This window comes from Festucalex cinctus, chromosome 18 (assembly GCF_051991245.1).
Source record: "Festucalex cinctus isolate MCC-2025b chromosome 18, RoL_Fcin_1.0, whole genome shotgun sequence".
NCBI classification, from domain to species: domain Eukaryota; kingdom Metazoa; phylum Chordata; class Actinopteri; order Syngnathiformes; family Syngnathidae; genus Festucalex; species Festucalex cinctus.
The window spans coordinates 12,777,436-12,792,541 of NC_135428.1; the positions used below are offsets into that span (position 1 = coordinate 12,777,436).

General features: G+C 40.8%; 1 protein-coding gene across 2 annotated transcripts in view; it reads left to right on the plus strand.

Moving 5' to 3' along the window:
- Positions 1 to 15,106, plus strand: part of tmem132e (transmembrane protein 132E) — a 270,213-nt gene that overhangs the window by 193,395 nt on the left and 61,712 nt on the right. The gene's annotated exons all lie outside the window — the stretch shown is intronic.

Genomic DNA, 15,106 nt, shown 5'->3' on the forward strand with positions numbered 1-15,106 from the left:
AGAGAGAGAGAGAGAGAGAGAGAGAGAGAGAGAGAGAGAGAGAGAGAGAGAGAGAGAGAGAGAGAGAGAGAGAGAGAAGCGCAACTGGTCCCAAAGAACTTTAAAGAAGTGTGATTATACCGCATGCTTTTATTTTGAAGGTTTATTCCGGGAAATGAATGATCCAATTGTGCATCTTATTTTGTACGAAAACAAAATTAATATACAAAAACTGGAATAACAAAAAATAGTTGAAAATTGAGGTTTCACTGCAATTTTTAAGCCTCCCACTCACTTGAAAATACATTTAAACTTAAAACATTAAACATAACTTTTTTTGAAAACACCAAAAAATGTGCGAGCATAAACAGCATCTAGAAATGCGATGATGCTGCTTATCCAAGAATGTGTGATGTCACCAGCAGCCAATCGGAGCCCGAGAAAATGAAAATGCCACAAGATTGCTGAGATGTTCGTTATTTTATATCCATATCGTCTTTTGACTGCATTTGATCAATATTTATAGTTTTTCCAGTATTTATACTAATATAAGATGCTGTAAAAGCTCATTAAAAAAAATCACTATAAGCCGTACATTTCCAAGATATTCGCATTGGACAAGTAGATAAAAATATGGCGAACAAACGCACCATCCTGAAATTCATCCAAATGATTTGCAGCGTGCGTGCAAGTACGACAAACTCTATGTAAGCTCATTCCGTGCGTTATTGACCGTCACCACGTTGCTCTGTTTTAGCTCCAAGCAACCTAATGAGCATGTAATCACTTTTCTTTTCTTTTTTTTTTTTTTTTTAAACCACCCTCATCTCTCCTCATGACGCTGAATCATGCCGAGAGGGAGGGGGGGGGCGGGTTAAAGCGGAGCACGGCCCGGTAATGTTATCACTTTGGAGCGCTGCCGTTACGCACGCACGCTTCTCTTCACACTCGCTCGGAAATGCTGCTCAAAGCACTTGAGTGGAGGAACGAGCTTGTGCCATTCCCGCTGCGCTTCAATTAAAACCAACTGAATCCAGCAAAAAAATAAATAAAAAACCTATGTTGGATTCTTTAAGACCAAAAAATCAATCTAAAATATTTGCCCTTCATCTTTCTTTCCTTTGATCCTTCCTCTGGTCTGACAACTTTGCGAATCTGACGGGACTCTGAAGTATTCGGCTAAGGTGAAGGGTAAGGGGATTTCCTTACAGCTTTCACGTGAATTAATGCGCACAGAGAGAAAGAGAGAGAGAGGGAGAGAGAGCAATGACTACCAAATCAACAATGAGCTCTCTCTCTTTAAAAAAAAAAAAAAAAAAGAATGTGGCATGCAGTATATCAACATTAGGGATGTGCCAAAAAAAATCAATTCTCATAAAAATTACGATTCTTATTTAGTACAATTCACAATCGATTTGAAATCTTTTTATTTCAATTATTTTATACTGTCTTGCCCCTGTTTGTGTACCAGGAACGCTGTTCATGTTGTACCTGATTTGGCCACTTGGGGGCAGTGTGGTTCCGTGTGTTCTGATACACAATTAAGTTGTAGCCACATAAGAGAGTAGAAGAAAAAAGTCACGATCAAGTTATGCCAATAAAAGTTGATTTTTTTGCAGCGTAGGAAGAGCATATGCAAGTGAGTAATGTTAAGATGCTTTTCTGTATATGTTCCTGAAGTATTTTATATTCTTGTATTCTTTTGAGTGATAAAAGTACCGTGAGTAGCGCGCTAATTAGCATTAGCGAGTCAGGCTGGAGTAGATCATGACAATTATTTGCTCATCTATAAAATGAAGCAGAAATCATTGTCAATCAAATCATTTTGAATCGAAAATCGATTCTGAATCAAATCGCAGACCCAAAAATCGGAATCGAATCGTGAGACAGTCAAACATTCCCGCCCCTAATTAATGTATCAACCTGTACTCTATTACAGTATCAATATTAATATCATAGAGTGAAGAATAGGGCCTGACAGATACATTGTTTTAGGCCTATTCCTAAAAGCAGAACACAATTCGATAACCGATTAATTAGCCGATTAATTTAAAAGAATACATACAGTATAATGAATAAAATGTATAGGCGCAAAATATTTTCTTCTTCCTGGGTGAGGGCCTAACAAAAAATAATAATAATAATTGAGAAGCACACTTTGAAAACGCAAACCGGTCGAGTTTCTTCATTCTCGCGTCGCTCTCGACTGCAAGCGTTAAGATATTCGCCGCTGTCTTCAGGCGGGATGATGAAACAGCCTGCTAACGCTTTATTTGTAATCTTAGCATAATCTCCAGCGCACACTTGTTAAAAGTCACAGATTTGCTGAATAATTATTAAGCCTGGCTGACTCATTAAGTCAGAGAGAGAGAAAAAAAACACAGTATTGTTTCTCCCCGCAGACACTCTCGGCATTAATGGTGATTTATGCTAACAATAAAAAAGCTAAAGAGGGAAACTTAAGGCCCAAATTAATGAAAATCAACAGCAGGGCTTGTTCGTTTTTTTGTTGTTTTTGTTTTGTTAATGGGGGAATGTGCCTTGGTAAACAAAGCGTTCATTGACGTTTGGGTGGTGATAACGTGTGACTAACGTTGGTGCGGCCCATGTGGAGGCAATTATTTTTTTTGGGGGGGGGAAATGGAAAGCTACCGATAAGAGCCGAGCTGCACATGTTTTATGTACAAGTGCACTTTGGATTTGTTTACAAGAAGATTACATCGAGCAACCTTGTGGCTCCCTCAAAATTCTTTAAGCACTTTTGCCTAATTCGTTGTAGACAAGATTTCTTCCAAGGCACAGCAGCAAGGGAAAACAAAATTGTGCATTTCCCTGCCTAAGAAGTCTCAAAAATAAAGTGCCCTTGTTTTCAAAATGTCTGCCAACAACCATGAGGCTTTGAGCAACAAGACAAATTTTCTACAGTTTAACTGAGCTCTATCGCCAATAGTGAAAATCCCTGATGAATTGATGCACCACAAGATGGCGCCAAAGCACTACTTTGTTTTAGTTGAAGCTACAAAACTCACTTCAACATAGTTCCTTGGCACCAAGATGGCACCATAGCACTATGTTCATCTAAATTAAGCTCTAAAACACACAGCACGATAGGACCAAGGTGGCGCCAAAGCACTCCTTTGGTTTAGTTGAAGCTACAAAACTTGCTTCAACACCTTGGCACCAAGATGCCAAAAAAAAAAAATGGTGACAACTATACAACAATTCTTTTGTATATATGGAGCTGCTCAGTTGACTTCAACATAGTCTTGTGGCACTACAATGGCGTCAAAGCACTATTTTTGTCGACATGAAGCTTTTCAACTCTCTTTAATATAACTCCTTGGCACCCCTAGACTTTGTCAAAGCATTACGTTTGTCTAAATGAAACTCCTCAAATCATTTCAATACAGTTTGTTGGCACCGAGATCATGTCAAAGCACTATTTTTGTCTAAATGAAGCAACAAAACTCACTTTTTCCTTGGCACCAAGATGTAAATGAAGTTCCTCAACTCTCTTTAACATAGTCCCTTGACATCAAGATGTTGCCAAAGCACTACTTTTGTCTAAACTCCGCTCCTCAACGCATTTCAACATTGATCCTTGGCACCAAGATGGTGCCAAGGCACTATTTTAATTTTAGAAATGAAGACCAACCGACTTCACCAAAGCTCCTTGGCAAAAAGTTGCCACAAGAAAGTGAGACTTTTACTGCTTTGAGCTAGCACAAATAACGAAGACTAGATGCGGAAGGTGTGATTTTTGCCGGGGGTTCCGTCCGTGTATTTTGAAACTGAAGAAAGTGCAGCGACGAGCAGAAGCTTGAGAAAACTAAGAAAACTCATGAGCAGGTCAGTTTTGAATTCCTTTTGTATTTAGTATTTTTTATTTTTTTGTATTATGTGAGGGCCGATGAAACCGGATGAGTTGAAAGGGGAGCGGACACGAGGGACGAACGGCCAAGTGACGCTTCATCTCGTGTTTGAATTCCCGGAGGGAAGCCTTTAAAGATGCACAAAGGGAAACGTTGAAAGATGCATTAGGACGCGCCTCTTTTGAATGTTACTTGGGAGTGGTCGCCGTTTTGAAGGGCTTGTTAACGCCGCGCGACGCTCTGCCGGATTCTGCTCCGCAGTCTCCGCTTTGCTACTGTGCTCCGTTTTCTCATTGCCCGCACTCTCTTTATGAAATGATATTTGTGGATACTTTGGAAATAACAATAAGACTAGGATTGTCACTAGTTAACTCATGATTAATCATTAATTTTATATCTTTTCTAAATTTACAATAAAATATACAGTAAAATATGTTTGAGTTTTCGTATTCTTGTTAACATAAAAGTCGGGGGAATGTAAAATTAATAGAAATATGGCTACATCTTTTAGTCATTGAAACAGTCATTTCATAATAATTCATAACATTTAGTTAAAGTAAAAAAAAAAAAAGTGCGATATTGATTTGCATTGAGGTCATTTTTCTACCACTAGATGGAAGAATTGCGTTTGGAAGACATATTAAGAGCTATCAAATCTTTAAAATGAAGTAACTTGTGAAATTCTGCACATTTTTCAAATTGTAAAATACAACGTGACCCCAGTCTCCACATTGTGCATTTTTATTATTACTGTCAAACGATTCCGGTTTTTTAATCAGATTAATCACATTTTAGAATTTTGATTAGTCACAATTAATCACTTAAAACATTTTCTTATCAGCATTTTTTGCCCACCAAATTTAATTAAAGAGCACCTGTTACGTAAATTCTTTCGACATTTAATGCTCTGAGGACGTCTTCAACATTTTTTGATCCATTGTACACACTCATGCTCATCTTTTTTTTCTAATCAGTTTATTACTTGCCTAATTTAAAATCGGGGGTGGGGAATCTGTCCAGTTACACTAGTATTGATCCAATACAATACCCGGTATCGGTACTCGCCCAACATTAAATAAAATGTCCCAATTTAATACTGCCACTTATTTCTGCTAAACTGAACATTTGTAGATTAAAACAGTACTTTTTTTTTTTTTTTTTTTTATAAATAATAATTTTCCAACATGGCTGGCGCCATGGGGAAAGTTCTCCCCGGCATATGGCGAATGGAGATGAGGCCTGGCGGGGGAGATGCGCCATCCAAAGTGACGCCAGGTCGTCCGCAATCTGTCACGTCATTAAAAACATATTTTAGCGGTCGCGTGAGCCGCCGCCGTCGCGCCATGTGGCTCGACTTGAGCTTTCGCCCCCGCTCCCAGATTCTGTCAGCGCCATCTGTGAACAGTCTTGACGGGGATCTGTTTTTTTTTTGTTTTTTTTCCGTTGTTGATGTTGTGTTTTTTTCATGACTCACTCTGACAGTTTTTTCGCACTGATGAAGTGACGATCGCTATTGTCAGCATCCATGCGCTAGATCGCCTCACAATTAGGCCAGTGTGCTAGTTCATTTGGAGACTTCGTTAAAGGGTGTCAAAGGTGCGAGTAAGCAGCTTATGTCTTCTGGCAGGTCATCCCAGGCCAAGTCTTTCCCTGAATTTGGTGAGTCACCACATATCGGTTGTACTACACAAAAGGGCTTATGAGCTTGACTGTGTTGCTCCTGGAAACGGATTCCAGAGCCCCCTTAGTAACCCCCACACCCACCAATCAATTGTTGGCATGGCCAACAATCCTTATAAAGGCTGGGAACCACTTTGAGCACCATTTTCAGCCCACTTGCATTGGTATGATTTGCTTCCGTGCAGTCTACTAACAACTGGAAGCACAATTGTACATTTCTCACTTTTGTTTGGAAAATGCTACTTGAATGGTAAAGGAACAGGTTGATCATACAATTGGTAGTATCCCTATTCCGAACATCTTACATTTCTCTCTAGTTTTACATGAACCAGGAAGTAACATGCTAACCAACAATCTAAAGCACAACTATATATTTTTCACTTATGTTAAAAAGATCAAATAAAATCAAGATGGAACTGTTTCCCCTGTGCGAGAATCCCCATGGCTTACTCTCATCTGTCCATTCCTACCCTGGAAGTAGTCGGAAGCACAATTGTCCATTTCTCACTTTTGTTTGGAAAATGCTGCTTGATTCGTAATGGAACAGGTTGATTATACAAATCGTAGTATCACTATTCCGAATATCTGACATGGCTCTCTAGTCATATGAACCAGGAAGTAGCCTGCTAACTAACAATCGAAAACACAGTTATACATTTGTCCCTTTTGTTCAAAAATCAAATGAAATCCAGATGGAACTGTTTCCATTGTGTGAGAATTCCTCACATCCTGCATTGCTTTCCACAAACCAGGAAGTAGTGTAGTAGCTGACAATCGTAAGCACAATTGTACATTTTTCACTTGGGTTCAAAAAATTGTTTTCAAATCACGATGGTGTCGTTCCCGCTTTGGGACAGTACCAATGGTACAGTCCCATTCCAGAACTGGGAAGTATTGCGCAAGCTAAGAATCAGAAGCACAATTGCATATTTTTCACTTTTGTCAAAAATGTACTTTTTCATTTAATCACAATGGAATTTTTATCAAACAACGCAAAGCACGTTTACACGTTTGTCACTTTCATTATAGAAAAGTGTTGATCAAATAATAAAATGACAGTTTTCAGGAGAATACAAATTGGTAGAGTTGCCGTCCATGAAAAAGGAAGTGGTCTGTTAACAATCCGAGACACAATTTTACATTTTTCACTTTGTATTTCAAAAGATGTTTAGATTAACATTGAATTTACCCTGAGCAAGACTACAAATATTACTTCCTTATTTTCTTGCGTCATTCTTGTGTGAACCAGGAAGTAGCCTGCTTCCACAATTTCAAGCACAATTGTACATTTTTCACTGTAATCAGAAAAAATGTTATCTGAACCACAGTCGAAATATTTTCCCTTTACAAATGTTAAGAGTCCCATCCATCTGATTCTGTTCATACCATTTTACGCCGCTGTCATGCGATGGTCCCCCCCTTTTCCGCAATAATGTCAGCAGCTCGTATGACTCGCGCCTCAGCCGCGGGGCCGTCTTGTCAGGAGACATCGGGCGACGCGTTCAGCTGATTTTTATCAGCACTCATCTCCAATATAAGAGGACGAGGTCAGGAGAGCCTCTAAAGAGCTTACAACGCTCGTTCCGCTGCGGCTGCGCGAGTGTACTGGTGCGGGAATCGATTAATCATGTCTTGAAGGCAAAAAAAGAATGCAAAAATTCTGCTTAGATAAACTTTTGGGTGAAAAGTTTATATAAAAAGGTACTGATTAGTCTGGAGATTGTGTGCAATTGATTGAATTCATAGCATCACATGAAAGGCTCACTTATGCTAGGAAATTCATACACAAAAGGAACAATCACTTGAAGAATGAATGAATTATTTCCTGGGTTCAAATGAAGTCCAAATGTTCATATCATATGATATTTATGTCGCGCTCACTTTGGAAATTCATACCTAAAATGTTCATGAGATTGAATAATCATGTATTGAATAGATTGTGTTAAAGATTTCAAGTATTCTTATAATACAATATATCCTGTAAAGAGGCAATCAGTTGATTAATTGTGACAATTGCATGGAATTGATTAATCGTGTCTTGAAGAAATGGCGTCATAACAGAATTCCAAACTTCCCGTCTGAAAGCATTTAGGCCAAATTCACAATTAAAAAAAAAAAAAAAAAAGCTTGCAGCCAGCAAGTAATGGCAGCCAATTGCTTTTGCGCAAATGTAAACATTGCATGGAATTGATTAATGATGTCTTGGTGAAACTGCAGCAAAATGTCATGCAAAAATGAATGTGGAAATAATGCGGAATTATTCACGAACGAGTCAATAATGTCTTGCTATTAAAGTGTGGCAGACTAATGACTTCATCATACTTCAAATATTTGCACCTGCGCTAATTGCATTACGCCTTCAAGACGGCTCGGCAGGAAAAATAATCCTGCGTGCGTTTCTTTCATCACAGGTAAGCGATGCTAAATTTAGAGCCCGTGTTTATAAAGTGGGACGTTTGGTCGTATCGTTGAGGCCCGCCGCTAAATATCCCGCTTTTGAAATGCTTTTAATGAATAGCATGTAGCAAGGGAGTGGAGCTCAATCAATGTCTCTGCATGCTTCACGGCACAGACTGACAAGTTCTACGTCTTTTTTTTTTTTTTCTCTGTTTCTCGTCTTTGCCGGCCTCCTTTGTCGATTTATTGAAGGGAGAACAAAATGGAGGCGGCGGCGGGAGTTTTTCATTTGACTGCGACGATTTATCTCGCTCATTTCACTTTCTGGTGATTTGTCGAAATGGCCGCGCAGTGTTTCTGGTCTTGGTTCCGATCTTTTTGATGGTCCGTTCAATCACATGCTAGCAAGTTGAGACTAGGAGTACAACCTCCCTGGGAAATGAAACAAAACGGTAAGAAGCAAGGCAGATAATGCCAAACAAAACAAATGAATGTCTTGGCTCCCTGTAACATAAACATGAATGCACACAATGTTGTGGAGCAATCACTACTACTGGAGGCTGCTAGTAAAAAGTGACTAAAATGCAGAAAGGCTTTAAAACTAGCAAGTCAAACCAGGCGGGAAAAATAGCTCCTGCGAACATAAAAATGAATGGACACAACATTGTGGAGTGACCATATGTCTGAGTCTACTGAGGTAAAAAAACAAATAATTATGGAGAAATACTGAAACCCAGCAAGAAAGAGGCAATCTAAGTTGAAAAAATAAGCAGCAAACTCTAGCCAACATGGATGCACAAAACATTGTGGAGTGACCACATTAGATTGACTGGAAAAAAAGACACCATTATGGAGCAATGCTTGGAAAGGCAAGAAGGGGAGGCAGATTAGATGAAAAAAAATATGTGATGAAGCTCCCGTGAACATAAGCGTGAATGCACACCACATTGTGGAGCGACCACATGTTGATTATAAAATAAAAATAAAAATAAAATAAAAATAAATACAAGCGAGGCAGATTGGTGGGGATGAAAAAAATCATTTATATAACTTGGATAAAAATGGACATACACAACATTCTGGGGTGACCACATGTTAGTCTGTTGGAAAAACTGACTATTGTGTAGAAATGCCCAAAAAAAGAACAAACAGCAAGACAAATTAGGTGGAAAAAATAACTGCTGCAGTTCCACAGAACAAAACCATGCACGTACACAACAATGTGGAGTGCCCATATGGCATATTCTACTGGGGGGTGGGGGGATTGTTATGTAGAAGTGCTTAAAAAGAGCAAGGATCAAGGCATACGCGGTAGAAAAAAGTAGGTGGCAAAGTTCCCATGAGCCTAACTTTGGACGCACAACATTGTGGAGTGACCGCATGTTGGAATATTGGGAAAAGTGAGTATTACAAAGAAATGCTTAAAAAAAAGACACAAGCAAGGCAGATAAGGCAGAAAAAATAATTTTCATAGGTCACATGAACATAAACATGGATGTGCACAACATTGTGGAGCGACCACATCAGTTCGACTTTGGAAAAAAGTGACAAATACGGAGAAATGTGTCAAAAGTGCAAGAAACAAGAAAGACCAGGTAGAGAAAATAAGTGCTGAACCTCCCTATAACATCAACATGGACACACACAACATTGTGGAGTGTGCACACGTCAGAGTTGACTGGGGGAAAAAAATTGGACTATTCTGGAGACATGCATTTAAAAAAAAAAAAAAAGTGCAAAGATGAACATCAAGCTGCAGTAATATAAGGCGGCCTGAGATGGGAGCTGTCAGTTGGCGACGTGCGACTCAAACGAGGCGGAGATTTGCGGTCGGATGCGCAGCGTGGCCCTAGGAGCTTCCACGCGCCGTCCCTATCAGATCATTTCTCAGCGTCACCTCGTGTGTTTATCCAGAATACCTTCAGGTGTTGAACGGCCAAGATGAGCCCTGTTTTCATGGACTGTCCCTCCTTCCTTCACACTGTTGCACATTTCATTATTTTTTTCATGTTCTTGTTAATTTGTGATTTTTATTCCTCAATCATATTTTTCTCTGGTTATCGATTTCTTTGGGCATAATTATCAATCTTGGTCGGCATAATCCTAGATTTCTTTAAGGAATCATCTCGTTGGGCATAATCATTGATTCCATTGGGCATATTTATTGAATTCTTTAGGCATAATCATAATTTAAAATGGGTGTAATTATTTTGTTTTGTTTTTTTTCGGGCAGAATTATCAATTGCTTTTGTGCATAATCACTGAATTTCCCGGGCATGACTGTGAGTTTCATTGGCCATGATTGTAAAAAAATTTTGGCATACTTCTTGAGTTCAAGGGGCATAGTAATCATTTGCTGTTTTGCTGGGCATGATCATCAAATTTGTGATTTTTATGTATTTTCTTTTTCTCCGTGGCTATAAATCTAGATTTCATTGGGCATAATCCACTATTTTCTTGATCATAATTGTAGGTCTTGTTAGGCATAGACATCCATTTTGTTTGGCGTGATGATTTGGTTTGAGCATATTCATGGATTTCATTGAAGATACAGTCAAGATTTTGTCGGGTATAAATCATGGACATCATAGAAAATAGACGGATCATCATTCATTTCTTTGGGCGTGACCATCAATTTTTTTGGCCATGATTATTGAGTTCAGTAATAAGTCATTCACTAGATTTTGATGGGCATAATTATCAATTTTATAGTCATCCATTTTCTTGCCCATAATCATCAATTTCATGGGTCATTTTTAGCAATTTTCTTTGAGCACAATCATTGATTTCTATGGACATAATCCCAGTTTTCCTTGCTTATGATCATCATTTTTTTGGGACATAGTCATCGATTTTTGTTGCCTTGGGTTTAACATTGGGTGTAATCCAAGAGTTTCATTTGGTGCGTTCATCAAACTAAATGAAAGTAAAATGATTGATTTCATGGCCATGATCGATCGATTTCCTTGGGCATAATCGCCAATTTTGTTTGGCATAACCATCTCCATGCAAGCCAGTCATGAAATCACCCGCGAGTTGTTACCTCATCACCCCGAGGAGCTTCCACGCGCCATCCCTATTAGATCATTTGCCGCCGTCAAGTCGCGTGTTCATCTTCAACACCTCCAGGTGCTGAAGGGACAAGATGGGCCGTGTTTTCCACTTCCTGCTTGCCGCCGTCCCATATTTTTACCCCCCTGCCGAGAGACATATGTTGTAATAGACATGGCGTGAAGGATTGCCCCTGCCCAGTGGGCTCCGGCTTCAAAGTAGGCGGCAGCAGCAGTGGTGGTGTTGGAGAGGTTTCATCTTTTTAGTTTTTCCCCGACTTTTTTTTTTCTTTTTTCTTTTAATGATGTCCTCTCTGCCTTTGCAGAGTCTTTTCTTTCTTCTTCTTCTTCTTCTGCTTCTGCTTCTTCTTGGAAGTCATTACTTCAAATCCAGTACACAAGGATCAAGAGGCGCGCTGTTTACTGGCCCATGAGAACAGGATTGCAGCGGGTGGAATGAATTCTGAAGATGCGGAAAAATAATTGGAGGTTACTCGATAACTTTCTCGATTGCTGTTTAACTGTCACACGTTGCCTATAAATGTACGAATGAAAAGATGCAAAGTCAACCTGGCAATTTTCTGGCTTTTGGAGGTAGTATCATAGTTGTACCAGACACATCCGATGTTCTTCCTGAAACAACGACGACACGGTTTCTGTAAAAACATGACCGATACGGAATGGCTTCAACAAAGTCGAGCAAACGATTTTCCGCTTTTGGTGGTAGTAACAGAGGTGAGATGGCACTTGTTGCCTCCTTTTCGCTACCTCTAAAATTTGGGGTTTTGTGCTGCCCTCTTGTATAAATGGTACAAGGTTAGCCGAGCAACTCTCCGCCTACGGTGGTAATAACACAGGTAAGATGGCACCTATTGCTCCACTGCCTCTCCAAATGTTATTTTCCCGCCTTTTTTCCGTGTTGTTCTTCTATATAAACATCGCTGGACTTGGCAACTTTCCACTTTGGGTGGAAATGCCAGGTGAGATGGCACCTGGAACCCCTTTTATACTACCTATAAAAGCCGTCATTTTACCAGCTTTTCCCCTTGTCGCCGTTTTATAGAAATGCCATTTTTTATTTTTTTTTTATTTCTTCAAATCCTTTGATTTCAGCATATCAACAGTAATTGTTCACTGTTTTTTGTAGTCTTGAAAACTGATTATCTTCTGTCTTTAATCAAAATAAGACATTTGCAAACATTTGTTTTTACTTTGGAAAACAATGACCAAACCGGTGGCATAGTACAACACATCAGTCCCACTTTTTAGTAATCAATCTACGAAAGCAAAGTACGAAATAAACACCAATCACTAATTAATAAACAGTAATTAGGTGAAAACTGCAAAATTAAAATGAATCGGATTTGTCGATTAATCGATTGTATAGATTAATCGCTTCTAAAAATATTCGATAGTGACAGCACAAGAGGTAAGATGGCAGCTGTAGTCTCTCTACCTCTAAAAGTTGTCACTTTTTATCTTTTCCTCATTTTGCGCTGATGAAGGACCCTGCAATTTTCCGCCATCGGAGGTAGTCACGAAGCCAAGATGATGTCAGTACGATAGGGCCTCTAAAAGCCGGCTTTCTTCCAGATTCCCTTTTTACGCTCCCCCAAAAGCCATAATTCCTCCACCTTTTTACCGTTTCGCCGTTCTGTATAAATGCCAGCAAGACGGAATCGGACGGGCAAAGTCAACGTGGAAATGTTCTGCGTTATGATGAGGTATTATCAAAGCCTGAAAAACGACCCTATTTACACTGTGTTTTAAAGCCGGACTTCCAGAGGGACGCCACCCACGCCCCCCACTAGATCACCCTTCGAACCCCGCCCCCAGCTCCTTTGACACGTTATCACCATTATGAGCAATAGCGGTTGTATAACCTCCCCGCCACCCACATAGTGGGGGAAAAAATAAAACACTTCTTCTTTCATCATTGCTTCTTCTTTGTGCATCTCGGGGGGGAAGTGGGCTCCGGATTGGAGGTATCTGCCTGCCACCGCCGCCGGAAGCAAACGTTGTTATGTTACACTGATTTAAATGAGAGTAATTCCAAGAACACTCACACCAACGGATGGCTCCCAGCCCGAGTGGGAAGCGTTTGTCACGGACATTTTGTCAACGCCCTCCAAAAGGTGTCAATTCCAGCATTTTATTTTTGCTTTCTCGTGTACTAAAAGATGTGTAGTATGAAATAAGCTTTTGAATCCTAATCAAAATTGCGTTATTGTCATCGTATTACAAGGTGCAATGAAATTAAAGACAGTTGCAACAGTTTGGAAGGGAGGAAGACGAAAAGACGTTGACGATTTGCTTGAATTGCTGATGGAATAAAGAGGTGTCGTACTCCTCACGAGAATGAATTTCTTTTGGCCAAATTTCGTTGACCATAATTTTAGATTTCATTGGGGATAATCATCCATTTTTGGGACATAGTTATTTCCTAGAGTGGTGTTGCAATATTTGTTAGGGCATTGTTATTGATTTTGGTTTTGTTTTTTGGGCATAATCATAGATTTCTTTTGGACAAGGGCGTTCATCATTGATGACGTGCATCATCTGATTTTTTCTTGGGTGTTATCATTTCCTCAGGCATAATCATATTTTTCATTTGCCATTGTTAGATTTCATTTTGGGTGAAATCCAATTTTGTACGGTAATTCCTGTCAATTTCCAAGATGTTGGTGTCAGTTGTTATGGAACTCCTCCAGGAAGCACACTTGGGTGTAATCCCCCCGTCGGCAGTGCCAAAAACACAAACGACCATCCCCGTCTACCACCCCACCCTATCCCGTCACATCCTAAAACCAACCCCCAACCAAAATACAACCCGACGTGTCATTCAACATCCTGTCGGTGCCTTGGAAAGCTGCAAGCCTGATTCTATTTGCATTCACCCTTTAATCCCCCAACATCCAGATTGCCAGATCAAAGTGTGACATGTGCATTATGGAGACGGATCATTTTCAGGAAAATGAATTATCTGTATGCAAAACAGCTGTTTTGGGAAGAGGGGATTTTCTGAATGTTTTTAAAGATGATCTTTATATATATATATATATATATATATATATATATATATATATATATTTATTTATTTTTTGTGTGTATGTGTGCGTGCGTTTGCGTGCGTGCGCGTGCGTGCGTGCGTGCAAATACGTATAAATTTATACTCATTCATTCACCTAAAACCTTATAAATATCCCATTACCCTTCGCCTTAACCAGGTACTTCAGAATCTTGCCAGAGTCGTGAGGTTTAAATGGTCAGGAGACCAGAGAAAAGGTCAGAAAAAAAAGAAATAAAGAGAAAAGAAAGGTAAATCAAAGTGAAATCCAGCACCGACCAAACACTTCCTGCCTTCCCCATGATTACAAAATCAAAGTCTTACGCCAACCCCGGAAGCCTCTAAATTCCAGCAAATTTAGCGAGATCTCAAGAGACCAGAGGAAAAACTAAAGAGAGGAAGGAGGGAAGGATCGATAAGGCAGAGTGAGAACCATAGACACCAGCACCAACTGATTCAAGGGGCTGTGGGAGGGAGAGGCTACTTCTGTTGAGTTTCAGTAGATGCTGGTGCGACGGATCTGGCATGCATAAGGACCACCACCAAAGAAAGAAGCCGTCAACCGCGGTCCAGCACAGCGAGCACTCCCCCCCCCCGGAATCCCCAGGCCGCGGCAGCACCAAGGCCACCCCCAAGCCACCCGAGCGGACACCGGTCGGCGAGCCGACCCAGACGCCCGGAGCACCCCCGCCCCAGCCCCGGCCCACACCCCCGAGCCCAAGGCCGCAGAACGAGGCCCAGCGGGTCCCCACAGCGCCCCACCGGTCCCCAGCCCCCATCCCCCCACGACCCCCCCCCGCACCCCACCCAAACCCGCCACCCACCACGACCCAGGCCCCACCACCCCCGACCTCCAAACCCCCGAACACACCCCGACCCCCAACACCCAACCCCCCACCCACCCATACCTCCACCCCCCCCCAAACAAGCCGCCCCCCCCCCCCCCGATGGCCGCCAACCCCCCCCGCGAACCCGGCCCCCCGCGAGCCGACTGGCGAGCTCTACCCTTACACCGTGAAAGTGGCCCCACCCAGTGTATATACAAATGTGTGCGTGTGGTG